Source organism: Staurois parvus, unplaced genomic scaffold (assembly GCF_062004578.1).
Source record: "Staurois parvus isolate SC_StPar_1 unplaced genomic scaffold, SC_StPar_1.0 ptg000058l, whole genome shotgun sequence".
NCBI lineage: Eukaryota > Metazoa > Chordata > Amphibia > Anura > Ranidae > Staurois > Staurois parvus.
This window is the reverse complement of record NW_028317854.1, coordinates 21,820-40,890: the sequence shown is the minus strand read 5'-3', so window position 1 is coordinate 40,890 and position 19,071 is coordinate 21,820. Positions and strand designations below refer to the sequence as shown.

The 19,071-nt window shown below is 44.0% G+C and overlaps 1 protein-coding gene across 1 annotated transcript in view; it reads left to right on the top strand.

Annotated features, from left to right (window-relative positions):
* Positions 1 to 19,071, top strand: part of RFLNB (refilin B) — a 49,592-nt gene that overhangs the window by 20,225 nt on the left and 10,296 nt on the right. The gene's annotated exons all lie outside the window — the stretch shown is intronic.

Sequence of the window (19,071 nt, the reverse complement as noted above, 5' to 3'; positions counted from 1 at the left end):
CTGCAGCCTTCTGAGACCTATGACATGTCCCAGAAAGTTGCAGGCGAAGGGGGAACTTCCGGTGGAATTGCCTGGGGGAACTTCAGATGGAATCGCCTAGGGGGACTTCCGGTGGAATTGCCTAGGGGGACTTCCAGTGGAATCGCCTAGAGGGACTTCCAGTGGAATCGCCTAGGGCAGTGATGGCGAACCTATGGCACGCGTGCCAGAGCTGGCACGCAGAGCCATCTCAGTGGGCACGCCAGGAGGAAGAGAGGAAGAGGAAGAGAACGCGCTCTCCTGCGCACCTCCGGGGGCGCGCACCGGGCGATCTCCGTGATCGCTGTGTCCTGCGGACACAGCTGATCACGTGACATGGTAAAAGGCCAATCACAGCGGCCTTTTACCACGTGATCAGCCGTGTCCAATGACACGCTGATCACCGGGAAATGCAAATGCCGGTTCTCGGCTGCACTTTCCTCACGCTGTCAGATCGTGAGGAAAGTGTTGTCAGAACAGGGATCGGCACTGATCATCAGGGTCACTGATCATCAGTGCCCTGATGATCGGTGCCCACCTGTGCCACACACAAGTTCCGCCCACCTGTGCCCAGCAGTGTGCCCACCTGTGCCCAGCAGTGCGCCCACCTGTGCCCAGCAATGCACCCACCTGTGCCCAACAGTGCGCCCACCTGTGCCCAGCAATGCACCCACCAGTGCCCACCTGTGCCGCCCACCAGTGCCACCCACCAGTGCCCATCAGTGCAGCCCAGCAGTGCTGCCAGTCAGTGCCACCAGTCAGTGCCCAGCGGTTGTGCCAGTCAGTGCCCAGCAGTGATGTCAGTCAGTGCCACCTATCAGTGCTGTCTATCAGTACCCATTATCAGTGTCGCCTATCAGTGCCACCTATCTGTGACACCTCATTAGTGCTGCCCATCAGTGCCACCCATCAATGATGCCCAGCAGTGCCGCCGGTCAGTGCCGCCTGTCAGTGCCGCTTATCAGTGCCCATCATTTCCTGCATATCAGTGCATCATCAGTGCCTCCTCATCAATGCTCACCAGTGCCGCCTCATCAGTGCTACCTATCTGTGCCGCCTCATCAATGCCCATCAGTGCTGCCTATCAGTGCAGCCTCACCAACGCACATCAAAGAAGAAATATTACCTGTTTGCAAAATTTTAGAATAGAAGCAAAGGAAACCTTTTATATTTTTAATTTTTTGCTCTTTTTTCATTTATAGTGCAAAAAATAAAACACCCAGTGGTGATTAAATACCACCAAAAAAAGCTCTATTTGTGTGAAAAAATGATACAAATTGCATATGGTTACAGTGTTGCATGACCGCACAATTGTCTTTGTTAAGTGCAACAGCACTGAAAGCTGAAAATTGTCCTGGGCAGGAAGGGGGTAGAAGTGCCCGGTAGGCAAGTGATTAATTCCAGTGTTGGCACTTTGAAATAAAAAAGTTGGTTTTGTGTTGCAGTTTGGGCACTCGGGCTCAAAAAGGTTCGCCATCACTGGCCTAGGGGGACTTCCGGTGGAATCGCCTACGGAGACTTCCGGGTGGAATCGCCTAGGCGTCTCGACCGGAACTGGGAACACTTCCCATAGAAGAAGAGGGGGAAAGAAAGCATAAAGCAAAACTTCCTCTAAGTGTTGTAGGACATGCTATATGCCACAGAAAAGATTAGGAATACTCCAGGATGAGTTTACACGCAACTTGGTCATGCTGTACTGTACTTGACTGTCTCTGAGGACACCTTGGAAAAATGCAGTATACTGTTGTGTGGACAAAGATGTTAAAAGAACTGTTCTCTGTTTCATGGCATTATATTGACATTGACTGTCAGTCAAATTCAACAGTTATATGAATATTCAATCCATAACCTTTTTGCTCTGTAACGTTTTTTAGCTACGTCTTGTGCAGTTTGTCCACTACCCCTCCATATAATGAGGTTCTATGGTGCCTTGAAAAAGAATTCATACCCCTTGAAATTTTCCACATTTTGTCATGTTACAATAAAAAGCGTAAATGTATTTTATTGGGATTTTATGTGCTAGACCAGTGGTGGGCAACCTTTTTTTTCAACTGAGCCAAATCTCGCCAAAACCATGATTGCAATTTATTTTGAGAGCCACATTTTTAAAACTGAAAATACATCTCCCATATAGTAATTCATTCCCCATATAGTAATTCATCCCCCATAGTGTAATTCATCCCCCATAGTGTAATTCATCCCCCGTATAGTAATTCATCCCCCGTATAGTATTTCATCCCCCGTATAGTATTTCATCCCCCGTATAGTAATTCTTCCCTCATATAGTATTTCATCCCTCATATAGTATTTCATCCCCCCATATAGTATTTCATCCCTCATATAGTAATTCATCCCTCATATAGTATTTCATCCCTCATATAGTATTTCATCCCCCCATATAGTATTTCATCCCTCATATAGTATTTCATCCCCCCATATAGTATTTCATCCCTCATATAGTATTTCATCCCTCATATAGTATTTCATCCCCCCATATAGTAATTCATCCCTCATATAGTATTTCATCCCCCCATATAGTATTTCATCCCTCATATAGTATTTCATCCCCCCATATAGTAATTCATCCCTCATATAGTATTTCATCCCTCATATAGTATTTCATCCCCCCATATAGTAATTCATCCCTCATATAGTATTTCATCCCTCATATAGTATTTCATCCCCCCATATAGTATTTCATCCCTCATATAGTATTTCATCCCCCCATATAGTATTTCATCCCCCCATATAGTATTTCATCCCTCATATAGTATTTCATCCCTCATATAGTAATTCATCCCCCATATAGTAATTCATCCCTCATATAGTAATTCACCCCCCATATAGTAATTCACCCCCCATATAGTAATTCATCCCCATATAGTAATTCATCCCCCATATAGTAATTCATCCCCCATATAGTAATTCATCCCCCATATAGTAATTCATCCCCCATATAGTAATTCATCCCTCATATAGTAATTCATCCCCCATAGTAATTCATCCCCCATATAGTAATTCATCCCCCATATAGTATTTCATCCCTCATATAGTAATTCATCCCTCATATAGTAATTCACCCCCCATATAGTAATTCACCCCCCATATAGTAATTCATCCCTCATATAGTATTTCATCCCCCACAGTACTATTCCCCCCCCCCCCCCCCCCCTTCTAGTAAGCCAAGTCCCCCGTGTCAATTCACTTACCTTTTGCGTTCCTCTCGCTGTCTTCCCGCGCCGTTCGGGTCTTCAGGGCGGACTGTGAGAGGAGCCTAGCTCCCCTCCCCTCACGTTCGGCACGCTGCCCCGCCTACACACATCCTGACAGCCACATCCGCGGGCCGGATTAAAAGGTCCGCGCGGACTTTTGGGGCTGCCAACCGAGAGGAGGCAGGGGAGCGGCCGACCGAGAGGAGGGAGGGGAGCAGGCGCCCGGCACACAGGAGAGCCGCATTAGAGTGGGTAAAGAGCCGCATGTGGCTCGCGAGCCGCGGCTTGCCGACCACTGTGCTAGACCAACACAAAAGTGACACAGAATTGTGAAGTGGAAGGAAAATGATAAATGGTTTTCAAATTTTTTTGCAAATAAATATGTGAAAAGTGTGGTGTGCATTTGTATTCAGTCCCCTTTACTCTGATACCCCTAACTAAAATCTAGTGGAACCAATTGCCTTCAGAAGTCACCTAATTAGTAAATAGTCCACTATGTGTAATGTAATCTCAGTATAAATACAGCTGTTCTGTGAAGCCCACAGAGGTTTGTTAGAGAACATTAGTGAACAAACAGCATCATGAAGGCCAAGGAACACACCAGACAAGTCAGGGATAAAGTTTGCAAGTCTTTCAAGACTTGAAAATTGCTGTTCACAGACACTTTCCATCCAATCTGACAGAGCTTGAGCTATTTTGTAAAGAAGAATGGGCAAAAATGTCACTCTCTAGATGTGCAAAACTGGTAGAGACATACCCAAAAAGACTTGCAGCTGTAATTGCAGTGAAAGGTGGTTCTACAACAGTGGTTCTCAACCTTTCTAATGCCGCGACCCCTTAATACAGTTCCTCATGTTGTGGTGACCCCCAACCATAAAATTATTTTCGTTGCTACTTCATAACTGTAATTTTGTAGTGGGAGGAGTAGTGCCACGTCATTGGTGTCAGTGGGAGGAATAGTGTCCCATCATTGGTATCAGTGGTAGGAATAGTGCCCCATCATTGGTGTCAGTGGGAGGAATAGTGCCCCATCATAGGTGTCAGTGGGGGGAATAGTGCCCCATCATTGGTGTCAGTGGGAGGAATAGTGCCCCATCATTGGTGTCAGTGGGAGAAATAGTGCCCCATCATTGGTGTCAGTGGGAGGAATAGTGCCCCATCATTGGTGTCAGTGGGAGGAATAGTGCCCCATCATTGGTGTCAGTGGGAGGAATAGTGCCCCATCATAGGTGTCAGTGGGGGGAATAGTGCCCCATCATTGGTGTCAGTGGGAGTAATAGTGCCCCATCATTGGTGTAAGTGGGGGGAATAGTGCCCCATCATTGGTGTCAGTGGGAGGAATAGTGCCCCATCACTGGTGTCAGTGGGAGGAATAGTGTCCCATCACTGATGTCAGTGGGAGGAAAAGTGTCCCATCACTGGTATCAGTGGGAGGAATAGTGCCCCAACACTGGTGTCAGTGGGAGCAATAGTGCCCCATCATTGGTATCAGTGGGAGGAATAGTGCCCCATCATTGGTATCAGTGGGAGGAATAGTGCCCCATCATTGGTGTCAGTGGGAGGAATAGTGCCCCATCGTTGGTGTCAGTGGGAGGAATAGTGCCCCATCGTTGGTGTCAGTGGGAGGAATAGTGCCCCATCGTTGGTGTCGGTGGAAGGAATAGTGCCCCATCATTGGTGTCAGTGGGAGGAATAGTGCCCCATCGTTGGTATCAGTGGGAGGAATAGTGCCCCATCGTTGGTGTCAGTGGGAGGAATAGTGCCCCATCGTTGGTGTCAGTGGGGGGAGGAATAGTGCCCCATCATTGGTGTCAGTGGGGGGAGGAATAGTGCCCCATCGTTGGTGTCAGTGGGGGGAGGAATAGTGCCCTATCGTTGGTGTCAGTGGGGGGAGGAATAGTGCCCCATCGTTGGTGTCAGTGGGGGGAGGAATAGTGCCCCATCGTTGGTGTCAGTGGGGGGAGGAATAGTGCCCCATCGTTGGTGTCAGTGGGGGGAGGAATAGTGCCCCATCGTTGGTGTCAGTGGGGGGAGGAATAGTGCCCCATCGTTGGTGTCAGTGGGAGGAATAGTGCCCCATCATAGGTGTCAGTGGGGGGAATAGTGCCCCATCATTAGTGTCAGTGGGAGGAATAGTGCCCCATCATTGGTGTCAGTGGGAGAAATAGTGCCCCATCATTGGTGTCAGTGGGAGGAATAGTGCCCCATCATTGGTGTCAGTGGGAGGAATAGTGCCCCATCATTGGTGTCAGTGGGAGGAATAGTGCCCCATCATAGGTGTCAGTGGGGGGAATAGTGCCCCATCATTGGTGTCAGTGGGAGTAATAGTGCCCCATCATTGGTGTAAGTGGGGGGAATAGTGCCCCATCATTGGTGTCAGTGGGAGGAATAGTGCCCCATCACTGGTGTCAGTGGGAGGAATAGTGTCCCATCACTGATGTCAGTGGGAGGAAAAGTGTCCCATCACTGGTATCAGTGGGAGGAATAGTGCCCCAACACTGGTGTCAGTGGGAGCAATAGTGCCCCATCATTGGTATCAGTGGGAGGAATAGTGCCCCATCATTGGTATCAGTGGGAGGAATAGTGCCCCATCGTTGGTGTCAGTGGGAGGAATAGTGCCCCATCGTTGGTGTCAGTGGGAGGAATAGTGCCCCATCGTTGGTGTCAGTGGGAGGAATAGTGCCCCATCGTTGGTGTCGGTGGAAGGAATAGTGCCCCATCATTGGTGTCAGTGGGAGGAATAGTGCCCCATCGTTGGTATCAGTGGGAGGAATAGTGCCCCATCGTTGGTGTCAGTGGGAGGAATAGTGCCCCATCGTTGGTGTCAGTGGGGGGAGGAATAGTGCCCCATCATTGGTGTCAGTGGGGGGAGGAATAGTGCCCCATCGTTGGTGTCAGTGGGGGGAGGAATAGTGCCCTATCGTTGGTGTCAGTGGGGGGAGGAATAGTGCCCCATCGTTGGTGTCAGTGGGGGGAGGAATAGTGCCCCATCGTTGGTGTCAGTGGGGGGAGGAATAGTGCCCCATCGTTGGTGTCAGTGGGAGGAGTAGTGCCCCATCATTGGTATTAGTGACACCAATGATTGGGCACTATTCCTCCCACTGACACCAATGATACTTACCTTGCTGACCCCTGCTCCAGCCTGGGCTCACTCGCTCCCTCCCTCTCCCATGGTACAGACACTTACCGGTCAGATGTCTTCCTTCTCCGGCCGCTCTCCTCCTCTTCACTCGCTCGATCTTCGTGGTGCCGCTCGGCTCCTCCTCTCCAAGCTCCACCTCATCGCCGGTGATTGGCCGCCTGTGTGCCTCTCCTGAGCTATAGTTCCGGCGGCCAATCACCGGCGAGGATTGATCCCGGGGGTGTGTCCAGATGACAGGGACGGCATGTCATCCCGCCCACACCTGGAGACGGATAGAGCGGCGGTGTCTCAGTTCCTAAGGCCATCGGAAATATGTGTTTTCCGATGGTCTTAGGCAACCCCTGTGAAAGTGTCGTTCGACCCCCAAAGGGGTCGCGACCCACAGGTTGAGAACCGCTGTTCTACAAAGTATTGACTTATGGGGGCTGAATACAAATGCACTCCACACTTCAGATATTTATGTGTAAAAAATGTTGAAAACCATTCATCATTTTCCTTCCACTTCACTTATGTGTCACTTTGTGTTGGTCTATCACATAAAATCCCAATAAAATACATTTACGTTTTTGGTTGTAACATGACAAAATGTGGAACATTTCAAGGGGTATGAATACTTTTTCAAGATACTGTATTTCTATGGTCTGTACTGGGGATGTCCTTAGACAGCAGGATATATAGCCTGTGTTGGATTTGAAACGTTTTCTTAGAAGCTGTCACCTGATCTACCTACATCTGTGAACATGGCTTTATGTACAATACTTCTATTTATGGTTTGTTGGTTCAAACCTAGTCATTGTGCACTGAAGGTCCATGCATTCATTCTGGCTTATAGTTGGAGTGTTTTTCCTGACATAATGTAGAGGTGTGGTGCTAATTTCCTTTTCACAGATTACAGGGCCACCCATAGGTTTATCTTTTTGGATGAAATCTGCTCGTTATCTTATCTTTCTTCTCTAATATATAACACCCAGTGCTTTACCTGTGTATGAGAGTGTTAACAGACTTGGAACTAAACTGGACCTCAGGATGAAGGATCTGCTTCATGATTCCATTAGCGAAGACTGCTTCTCAGAAGATGGGGTATGTTTTAATATTTTATCAGTAAATTGGACTGGTTGGAATCATAACTGTAGGAAAGAGTGAATTAGGATTTCAAGGATATCACTGCCAAAGCAAGCTTTTCCCATTCAAAAGCAGAAGGAGGAGCTGGGAATCCATTCCAGAATTCTAGGTTTAGATGTTTGATGATTTAGTTTTTTACTTGTATTGATGTGTTACTGAAGTGCTATTTTTATTTGCTTGGAACAGAGTGTTCTACTTGCAGAGAATGGTTGAGATCAACACATGCTAACCATATTCATATAACATGCATGAATTTTGTAGGGCCAATTAAAGACATATGTCTTTGGATTGTCTTTTAGGATCAACCTGAGAACCCCTAAGGAAGCTCAAAACGATAACATGTATATGTGAATATACAGCATGTTTGGCACCAGCGCTCCAAATACAATTAAACCTCAGCCCCCAACACTATGGAAGCAATGTTAACCACTGAGCCACAGTGAATTTTTTTGGTGGTATATGCCTTTACAGGGAAATTCATTTTAACCTAAAGTGCTGCAGGGGCCCTCTTGTCTAGTAAATATTTTTACTGGCCACAAATGTAGACTTGACCCATTTTCACTGTCCAGGAAGTGTTTACAGCCTAAAGGTGGCTGTGTACCTCCATTGTACAGTGGGTAAAATAAGTATTGAACACATCTTGCGTGGTGAGCGTGCATACAGGACATGGTGGTTGAGGGCATTACCTATTGGTTTCTTTGAAACTGCCAATTCCAGGTCTTTCTGAAGCTCTCCTTGGCTCTTGGACAACTCTTCTGATAATTCTTTTCACTCTTCTGTCAGAAAAATTGCAGGGAGCACCTTGTCGTGGTTGGTTTATGGTGATGTTCTTTTCACTTCTAGATTATGGCCCCGACAGTGCTCACTGGAACATTCAGAAGTTTAGAAATCCTTCTGTAACCAATGCCAGTATGTTTTACAACAATAAGGTTGCAAAGGTCTTGAGAGAGCTCTTTGCTTTTTGTGAAACACCTTAGTAATGAGACAGCTTTTTATAGGCCATCAGTTAAGACTAAAACAGCTGATATTAATTTGTACTGACAAGGATTGTTTTCTAATTACTGATAGATTTTAGCTGGTGTCTTGGCTTTCCATGCTTTTTTGCACCTCCCTTTCTTCTTGTGTTCAATACTTTTTCCCTGTTTAATTCCATTTTATTACACATACCTTAATTTCTGAACTTATTTGTTTTGTATATATGGATTGCATGGGCTGTTACCAACATGTAATAAAAATTTCATGTCAATAGCACCTTTAGAAATATATTTTTACCAAAAAAAATGGTGACATGTTCAGTACTTATTTTCCCCGCTGTATGTTCATATGCAGACATTCAACTTGCATGCAACAGAAGTCTCTGGCTACAGCTAGGTTGAAAACATATTGCCTGGTCTAGCACAAGCCTGAAAAGGAAAATTTACAGCTCTGATCTGTATACATGTTTACATATTTTTTAAGTTAGCCATAAAAAAAAAATCTATCTTAAATTAACTTAAAGCCAAACTCCAGCCAAAGCAATTTCTTTCTGTTTTTGATAGACTGAATGCAGATCAAACCAACTGAGAAGTTTTAATACTATTTGTGTCTTTACCGGGGAGATTTTCCTTTGGCTTCCAAGTAAATTTGCTTTTGTTGCTGTCTCTGTCTCCATTGGAGACATATCCCGTCACTTCTTACTTTGTGACACCCTGTCACCGGGACAGAAAGTGAGGGTATACGTCAAAAGGGGAATAGACTGCAGCAAAAACTCAACAGAGATTCTAACCCTTTCTCACTCTATATAAAAAAAAGGTTTTGGCTGAATTTGGGCATTAAAGTGTTACTAAACCCAGGACCCTGCATTCACTATATCTGGTCTCCCACAGTACACACAACATGAAAATTGCAATTATTTTAATAAATATAAACTGCTAAATACCTTTTCTCATCAGCAGTTAGAGCAGTCTTGTGACTTCTATCAGTGTCCAGAAGAGTGCTGGTTAAAGCTTGTAGGAGGAGTTTTCTTTTTGCTCTAAGAGGATGCAGAACCTATAACCTCTTTCTGGACAGTGCTGATTGGCCCTGAGCTGATCACATGCACTCTTCTAAGAAAAAAACAACCTCTCTAGCAATACACACCAAACTGAGCATGTGCAGAATGACTCCATGCAATATATCTTATTGCTCCTGAGCTGATTGGCCCTGAGCTGATCACATGCACCCTTCCAAGAAAAAAAAAAACAACCTCTCTAGCAATACACACCAAACTGAGCATGTACAGAATGACTCCACACAATATGTCTTATCAGGAGATAAAAGGGAGACACTGGAAAAAGGGGTGGATACTACTTGAAATCACACCTATGAAGACAGTGCCATAGAAATACATTAGATACGACTTTGGGTGCGATTTGTAAATCTCATGTCGCACCTGAAGTCGCAGCGGTGTGAACCAGGGCTAAATTTTTTTGGTTTTTATGTTTATCCTTGGCTCCTTTGTCCGCTCATCAGTGAGCTGCAGAAGACTCAAATTGGATCATTTACTGCAGTTGAGCTGCATTTTTACCATCATTAACCACTTGCCTACCAGGCACTTATACCCCCTTATTTACCAGGCCAATTTTCAGCTTTCAGTGCTGCCGCACTTTGATTGACAATTGCGCCGTAATGCAACATTGTACCCATATGAAATTTTGATAATTTTTTTCTCACAAATAGAGCTTTCTTTTGGTGGTATTTAATCGCCACTGGGCACTTTACTTTTTGCGCTATAAATAAAAAAAGTGCAAAAAATTTGAAAAAAAAAAAAAAAGTTTCTTTGTTTCTATTATAAAATTTTTCAAACAGGTAATTTTTCTCCTTCACTGATGTGCGTTGATGAGGCAGCACTGATGGGCACTGATAGGCGACACTGATGGGCACTGATAGGCGGCACTAAAGGGCACTGATAGGCAGTACTGAGGTGGCACGGATAGGCGGCACTGATAGACAGCACTAATGAGGTGTCACGGATAGGCGGCACTAATATGCAGCACTGATAGGCGGCACTGATAGGTGACACTGATGATGGGTACTGATAGACGGCACTGACTGGCATCACTGCTGGGCACTGACTGGCGGCACTGACTGGCACAACCGCTGGGCACTGACTGGTGGCACTGACTGGCAGCACTGCTGGGCTGCACTGGTGGGTGGCACTGGTGGGCAGCACTGGTGGGTGGGCACAGGTGGGTGGCACTGGTGGGCACAGGTGGGTGGGCACAGGTGGGTGGCACTGCTGGGCACAGGTAGGTGGCACTTCTGGGCACAGGTGGGTGATCTGCTGGGCACAGGTGGGCGGAGCTAGTGGGCGCATTGCTGGGCACAGGTGGGCGGAACTTGTGGGTGGCACTGCTGGGCACCGATCATCAGGGCACTGATCATCAGTGCCCTGATGATCGGTGCCGATCCTCGCTCTGACAACTGCCGGTTCTCGACAGTACTTTCCTCACGATCTGACAGCGTGAGGAAAGTGCAGCCGAGAACCGGCACTTGCATTTCCCTGTGATCAGCGTGTCATTGGACACCGCTGATCACGTTGGTAAAAGGCCGCTGTGATTGGCCTTTTACCACATCACGTGATCAGCTGTGTCCGTAGGACACAGCGATCACGGAGATCGCCGGGTGTGCGCCCCCTGGGGCGCGCAGGAGAGCGCGTTCTGGGAGGACGTCATATGACGTCCACCCAGAACTGGCCGGCCGCAGTGCAGCCGTCATTCGGCTATCTGCGGTCGGCAACTAGTTAAAGTGTTACTAAACCCAGGACCCTGCATTCACTATATCTGGTCTCCCACAGTACACATAATATGAAAATGCAATTATTTTGTAAATATAAACTGTTAAATATCTCTTCTCATCAGCAGTTAGAACAGTCTTGTGGCTTCTGTCAGTGTCCAGCAGAGCACTAGTTAAAGCTTGTAGGAGGAGTTTTCTCTATTACCTCTGTCTGGCCAGTGTTGATTGGCCCTGTGCTGATCACATGCACTCTCCCAAGAAAAACAAACAAACAAACCTCTCTAGCAATACACACCAAACTGAGCATGTGCAGTGTCTCCACATGATATGCCTTATCAGGAGATAAGAGGGAGACACTGGAAGAAGGGAAGAATCAGAGAAGACAGGATCAAACATCCTTTTTACACAATGCAGTGGATTAACCCCTTAGGTTCCACAGTGAGTATAACAAGCATGCTTTACTGCATATACAGACTGATTTTACTGTTGTGGGTTTAGTAACACTTTAAGTCAGGCAGTACTGTAGAACTGTATGAACATTCTATGAATATTTTACAAGGGCCTTTTAAACTTTATTTTTAAAATCCCAAATGTAGGATATTTTATGGTGGGAAATTTCCAGCAAGATTTTTCAGGCCTCTAAACAGATGTGCATTTTATACATGGAAAATATTTTAAGAACAACGCTGTTTTGTAATATTATTATAAGGTGTGAAAAGCAAACATGGATTCATTTTGAAGAGTGCCTTAACTTGCAGTGATATAACTGGTCCTGATAAGTGCGTATAATCTAATCAGCACAAAGGCAGGTACTTCGTTTTCACCACCTTAAAAGCACTTTGCCCTTTTGCTCCCAATTACTAAACCTTCTTTTCCTCAACATGCATTCTGTTTTCACATTGTCAAAAGTTGTTACACTGAAAAGAATATACAAAACCGTTTCCCTTTTCAGAATCATGCTGCTTTGTAACCTTTGTTATAAAAATAACGGTTCATTCCGGGTTCCCAAGAAAACATATGTAAATGTTTTAAGGCCATCTCCTCCTGATCAGATTTTACTTAGCCCTCATGTACACTACAGCTGATAAACTAACGTTTGAACGCTGGAAATTGACAGCAGGTAAACGCAGGATAAAAAACATCAGTTTTGACGCGTTTGCATACTGCACTTATGTGCATTTGCATTTAGAAGTGTTTTGTAAAGATAAGTACAGGAGAACCTCCCAAATGCCCAGAATGCACTGAAAAGTAGTAAATTATACTATTTCAGACTGTTTCAGAGAAATACAGAGAGTAGAAGCAGAGAGAGCAGTATATGTTGAGATTAGCTTAGGTGGGAGTTGCTCATTAATATTTCTTTTGTTTCCAAGGGTGGGAAAGGTGTCTGGTGGAGTGAGTCATTAACCTCCTTAGCGGTGTTCCTGAGTGTAGCTCGGGGTAAAATTTCTATACCAAGAGCGGTAACCCCGAGCTACACTCGGGCTTACCATGCGGCGCTGCTCTGGGGGTCCCTGCAGCACTTACCTTGTCCTTCGCTCCCGCGATGTGTCCCCTGCAGCGTCCTCGGCCATCTCCTCCGGCCGATGCCGGCATCCAGCTTCCGTGTTCCGGTCCCTGTGACGTCGGGACGTACGGGCGCCGGAACCGGCGGGAAATTTGAATTTTTTTAAAAATTTCATTTTTGCTGTCATTGCTGTTTCAATGCATTTCACATACATTTTGTCCCTACTGCTTTTTCCTGTGCCCTGCCTGCATTTTGACTGTTCTTTCTGCCTGGAAACTTAGAAAAGTCCATGGCGGCCAAAAAGCGTCCCTTTACGTCAAAAGCGGTTTTAGAACAGCGATAGTAAATCAGAACCACTTGCAGAATTGAGTGATAATGATTCGTGGGGAAATTCGTCATCAGACACTGAAAACGATTTTGCGACTTTGCTCAGCGATGTGCGAATTTGCCTCTGTATTTCAAATTTCAGTGTTTTTGGTTTGATTATATTATTGAATTAAATTTATTATTATTATATTATTATTTTTTATGATTATTTATTAAATTATAATTTATGATTTCGTGTTTCAAATTTTATCATATCCGGAATGTTTAATAGACTCTTGTTCAGACAGATTTCAGTGAGTTATTCCTAAAAATTACAGCCTACAATAAAAAACTACATATTTCCATGCAAAAAAATGGTACCGCTTTCAGCACAAAAAATCGGAAAGAATCATACCGCCAAGGAGGTTAAGGCGACCTGACAGGGGGTCTTCATGAGGAATTTGAGGTGTGAATGGTCATTAACATATCTTTTGTTTCCAAGGGTGGGAGAGGTCTGCGGTGTGAATTGGTCATTACAATGTGTGACAAGCTTGGTAGGAACATCCTGTGTTCAGTGTTTTGTCCATTTGAGTACCTTGAAAACAATATGTATATTGTATGCATTTTTCATGATAAAAAAAGGATCTGGACAGCATCTGGAAATGGAATAGTTAAAAAACTCTTCTAAACGCAAACGCTTATAAACGCGGTTAGACATGTTTATACGCATTTACAAGCGTTTGAAACGCTGATAAATCTATTCCTGAATGCAAGTTTATTGCGTTCAAAAAAACAACTGTAAAGTCAAATGTCTGTAAACAACGATGTGCACATGGACACATAGGAAAACATTAGGGAGAGTTCAGGGGCTGCTGAAAAAAATGCAGAAAAGCTCCTAAACGTGAGTTTATCAGCTGCAGTGTACATTATTATTATTATTATTATTCAGTATTTATAAAGCGCCAATAGTTCGCTCAGCGCTGTACATTACAAAGGGGGACAGAACATGTGACAGAACAATACCAATACAATGCAAAACATGAGGGGATCGAGGGCCCTGCTCTTTCAAGCTTACAATCTAGGAGACATGAACTTTTAGTTGTTATTAGTGAAATGGTGGGATTTTCTCTAATTGTGGCCTAATAAGAATGATTTCAAATACTGTGAATACTATGGTACTCTGTACGTCACAGAGTTTTACATTTTCACATAATAACTAAAAGAACAAAATTAGCTAAACAGAGTGTTAGTATTACAACTGAACTCCAGAAAGAGCACTCTGAAATTCATTTTCTAAAATTGCTATATACCCATGTCATTTGTTGGGTGTGAGATGTACTGTTGACACAAAAATATTAAATATAAGAATTTGGACTACATTCATGGTGATGCACACCTGCCTATAGTAAACACAGCAACCCCTTGTATATGATTCAATTACATAGCATGCACCCAAAATGCTGTGGATTGAAAGGGCCCCTGAAACTAAGCCCTGGCTTACCACTGTTGTCTGTGCCTAATTGGCCAATTACGGTGCTCTGATTGGACAGGGGAAAAGCTTGGGCGGGGCTTTTTCCTAAAAGTAGGAGTTTAAGCTATGAGCACGTAAGTGAAACCAGGATCAGAAGGGTGCACAGAGGTATCTTTTATTCCTCATACACACTGGACATTTTTACAGCGGCTGTTTTTGGCTTTTGATGTTTTTTTTCTACAGCCAGTAAACCCCCCAGCATGTTATCCTATGTGTCCATGTACACAGACTGTAATCAACATTTTTGGCTGGAAAAAAACCCAGGACTAGTGGGTTTCTAGAGGAGTTTTTTGTCTGTAAAATGCCAAAAAATGCCGCAAAACGCGGTAAAACACTGCAAACTGGCGTTTTTGGATTTTTTTACCAAAATTTTTTTTTTGTATAAAAAAACGCTGAAAAATGCTAAATCAGGAAAACGTTGCTAATCGCGGCAAAACACTACTAAATGCAAAAAAAAGGAAAACTCACATTTTTAACGTGACTTTACACAGCTAAAGTTACCAGCGTTATCAAAACTTATATGGCAGAAAAAAGGAATAGCTGTCTCCTTGTGATGTCTTCTGGTAGACAGGAATTTTACTTTTAATAGGATAAAACAGCTAGCAGGTTTACTATAGGCTGGAAGTGCGCCATTAACACAAGTAACAACAATAAGGTATACCTATTAATTACTATAACATAAAAGAAATATGCCACAGTATGCTCAGTTACATAACCCCTTCTGACACGGTGCTCCAGTAATGTAAATAAAAAAATCCACAAAGCAGCTACTTAAAAAAAAAAAATTAGTACAGCAATCTAATAAACCAAAATAAAGCAGCACTTCCATATATTAAATGTCCATCACATGTAGGTTGTGCATTCATAAATCCTGTAAATAAAAACTGCAAATTATATTGTAAATATAGAGTATATAGCAATATAGTAAATGTGAAACTTCTTAAACTCTAACATGATCACCATGTGTACCGCCATACTGTGGAATTGCACTCACCAACTATTAATACCCCCAAATCATAGGAAGGTCATAATATACATGTAATGGCAATAGGAATCCAGTTTCAAAGATGGCTTTTGATGTATTTTGACGTTGGTCTTACCATTGGGGTATTGAAGTAGCATGGAGTCCTATCTACACTACATGTGTATTATGACCTTCCTATGATTTGGAGGTCATAATGGTTGGTATGTGCAGTTCCATTGGGTGGTGGGAACACATGGTGATTATCATTGTGGAAAGATGAAAAAATGAGGCTGCACTCTTCAGGGTTTCCATTGGTAGGTTTATTGTGTATAGCTGGCTGGTTACACAGTCCCCACCCTTAGCCCTCATTTTTTGATTTTGGTATATGTATTGAGGTAGACGAGCTCTTGTGACCTGCATGGAGCTGTGGACTTACTGATAGGCTGATTTAGGAACTTGGTGCAGTGCAGTTTTTCTTTTGGGATTATCGTTTTGGAGTTTAAGAAAAAGTTTCACATTTTGTCACCAATTCAGATTAATGCACACTATGAGGTTGATTTACTAAAGGCAAATAGACTGTGCGCTTTGCAAGGTGCACTCAATTTGCCCAGAGCTTAGTGAATGTAGTAAAGCTCTGTTGATATCCATCATCCAATCTAGTGCAAGCAAAATTGCTTTTTTTTTAAATTTATTATTATTTTATATGCACCTGATTGGATATTCATTATAAAGTGAAGCTTCACCTTATTCACTAATCTCTTGGAAAAATGAGCGCAACTGCGTTCATGTACAGGTTTTATGCATGCACAACCCATATGTGATGCTCAGATACATGTTGTAGGTCATAGTCAAGTGCTAACAATCTTCCATTTTGTAGACACACATCCTCCTTGACTTCTCATTACACAGGTAGGTGGCAAACATGGTGGTGGGTGTTCTATCATAAAACAGCAGAACAGCAATGGGGAATCTGATTAAACATTTTCAAACCAACTCACTTTGTCAGCGTGCATGCCGCTCAGCTTACTTGACACTAGCACTGGGCAGTGTTACTTTCCCAAACCTTCTACCCCAGTCTTTCTCATCCTTTTCAACACAGAGGAACCATTGAAGTAACTTTCTGGTCTCAGTGTATCCCTGCTAAAAATGACTATATCTACAACTCATGATACATTAGCTAAAAAGATCAATGGTGTCAGTGGGAACTTATCTAAGGGAAGAGATTGCTCATTGCTTGAGGAACCCTAGAGTTCCATGGAACCCTGGTTGAGAAACCCCGCATTAGTGTGATGGTCAGCAGGAAGAATGCTCTTTACATTTGTGGACATTGGGAAGAATCCCCCTTACAGATGGGTAAAAGCCAGGGCTGGTGCTTCTACTAGGGAAACTGGGCAGCTGCCTAGGGCACACTGCCACCTAGGGGCACCTGGGCACAGCACAGGCAGGTACTCTCTTTGTGTGGCCTATGGACCTCTTGTATGAATTCTTCATTTCTCTGCAGAGTCCTCCTCTCCTCATACACAGGGAATGATGAGGGAATGATCATATCTTTACTCACACATGACCATTTAGTATATATAGATCAGTACTTCATGTTGGCTCCCCCTAGTGATGACATTAGCCCAAGACACTGGGCTGTCGGCAGTCTCTGATTGAAGGAGTGGTCCGTACATCTCCAGTACACACACTGGCACACATGATCCTTCAGCTGTAACAGGGAGCCGGCTAGTGACCAAATGGGGCATGTCCAGCGCTGGCTCTGCCTTCTTCTACACAGCTGGAGCCAATCAATAGGTGGGAGCGTGCTCTGGTTGCAGGGTTAACCCTATGTGAGTAGGATGATTGGAGTCGGTGTGTATGAGAAGGAAGCGGTGTAGTGCTGGAAGGCTGCTTGTCCTCACTGAGAACTGCAGCCTGGACTCCCAATCCTGTCAGGAGCCATCAGCGGTGAGCCATGCCTAGGAGCATGGTGGGTCATAGAGGTGAGAGGAGAAGGAGGGGGGCGGACATTGCTCGGGTGAGGGGAGCGGATCTTGATTGATTGTGTGGGACGTTGCCACGGCATGAATGATCCTTCTGCTGAGGGGAGGGGTGGCAGAGGGGAAGGAAGAAAGACAGAGGAAGATGCTGGGTGTCTGGGGCCAGTGTAGCAACTGAGCTGCCACTCCTTCCAGTGTTCCTCTCAGACTCAGTCCCTTACTGCAAGCTGGCTGACAGCTGCAGAAAACTGTGGAGTTTTGTAACTGTCTCTCTTTTTTTTTTGTTCTGACTGGCTTATACAGTTAATTTATATTTGGTAATATGTATTTTGTCTTTAATGTTGGTGCTGGCGGCATCTTATGGCACTTATTTTTGCAAATTAAAAGAAATGTAGCTGTTTTATGTTTTGTTGATTTGATATTTTCTACTGTTTTTTTTACAGTTTTAATTTTTTTTTTTGGGGGGGGGCCCAAGTAGCTGGTCTTGCCGAGGGTGCAAGATAGTCTAGCAGTGACCCTGCTAAAAGGATTAACAGCATCAGTGGGAGCTTATCTGAGAGGTAGAATTTGCTCATTGCCCATGGAACCTCTAGCAACCTCTGGAGAAATCCTAGTGTTCAATGCATCCCTGGTTGAGAAACCCTGTTCTGCTCTAAACCTACAGTGTATCCAAAGCAAACATTTTTTTTGTCATTTTAAGGAATGGTTAAAACCCTTGTCAGGTTTTTCATTGCCTGTGTCTGTGTCAGATTTTCATGTACAACAGGAAGTAAAAGGAAATCTCTCCAAAGGATGAATGCCTCTTAGACAGTTGTCACTAGAACAAGTGTCCCATTGGTAGAGTCCCTGTTCTGGCAACAGCATTCAGCAATGTTCAGCATTTTGGATTTTTCTTTCACTTTCAGCCCCGATGACAATTGTTAGTAGGACAGATAGAAAGAATAAATGTCTATAAGGGGACACAGAATTCCAGCAAGTGTTTTACTTTAAGTGAACATCTCTTACCAAACTTAGGAAAAACTTGGCTTTAGGTAGACTTTAACTGTCACCATAAGCCGCATCCTGAGACCTTACCCATGGATAACCTCTGTTATAACTGAAGCATTATTTTTCTACTCCTAAAACTAATGCTTGCCATGTTGCCTACCTTTAACCCTAAGCCTTTGCTTGAGAAGGTGGTATTCTATTTAGAAGGGAAACAAGCTGCAAAATAAAATTCTATGTGTAGCAGAGAGGAAAATTCACTATACTTTCATATAAACCCTTCTTTGAGATCACCAAGAGTCCCATGTTGGCATCACCATTTAAATTGATGCCTCTGCATACAGAGATCTCTACTTTGAGTCTAAAGCTGGCCATACACTATACAATTTTCTTATTCAATTTTCTTTAGATTTACCTTGAACTATGTAGTGCACAGGCCTGCATGATTGCATACAAATTGAAGGTTTCCAGGTCCGACCTTATATTATATAGTTTTGGTAGATCTAAAGGAAAATTGTACAAGAAAATTGTATAATGTATGGCCAGCCTTAGTAAA